Below are 805 nucleotides of genomic sequence, written 5' to 3'. Positions count from 1 at the left end.
CTATTTTTGGAAATTCAAAATGGCGGACCATGGAGAAGATCCCCCTTTTCATAGCCTGGTGAACCAGCGCCACCCGCTTGACGGCAAAATGTTTTGTCTACGGGTGGGTCTGGCCTCGCATAATGATTCAATGAAGCCAGAATGCCACGAATCTGGCAAACCAATTACAACGCAAAGATGTGTTTTGAATCAAAGCGGGCAGGGTTTTGAGGGAAGTTTGTTCTCATCAACAATCTTCGGATGTATTATGCATCGAGGCCAGACTAAATTAGACATCCATATTTAGTCTGGTTTATCAGGCTACCCTTTTCATGTATGAAAAGTGCAATTTTCCCAGTCATAATGAATACGTATAATTTGATGTTGGTGGTAAGTATTCATGATAAAGGTAACATTAGTGAATGGGCAGCATGCATTCTGGAAATAAACAACTAAAAATCTCACATAGTGTCCCTTTAAATAAGTTCCGAATTTTATTTTAATTAATTATTGTTTTTGATTAGCATGACTGCTACGATATAGCGGCGTAAAAGCATACAAATAACAAAACAAAAGAGTGAATAGTGTTACCTTAACCAATCAGTAATGAACTTTCCGGGTGAGTTCTGTGTCACCACTCTCAACTGTTTGCTGATTGGCTAAACAGTGAGCGAACCGAACTGGCTAGGTGCAGAGTCAAAATCTTTGGGTGGAGTACATAGGATGGCGTCGCCAAGCTAGTATTCTGTGACCTTCTGGACTAAATGTGTCCCATTTTAAAGAGAGTACAAACTTGCAGTAGCTGCAGTATCCAACCTGCTACCTC

Source organism: Engraulis encrasicolus, unplaced genomic scaffold (assembly GCF_034702125.1).
Source record: "Engraulis encrasicolus isolate BLACKSEA-1 unplaced genomic scaffold, IST_EnEncr_1.0 scaffold_26_np1212, whole genome shotgun sequence".
NCBI classification, from domain to species: domain Eukaryota; kingdom Metazoa; phylum Chordata; class Actinopteri; order Clupeiformes; family Engraulidae; genus Engraulis; species Engraulis encrasicolus.
The sequence above is the reverse complement of the archived record's forward strand: the minus strand, read 5'-3'. Positions refer to the sequence as shown.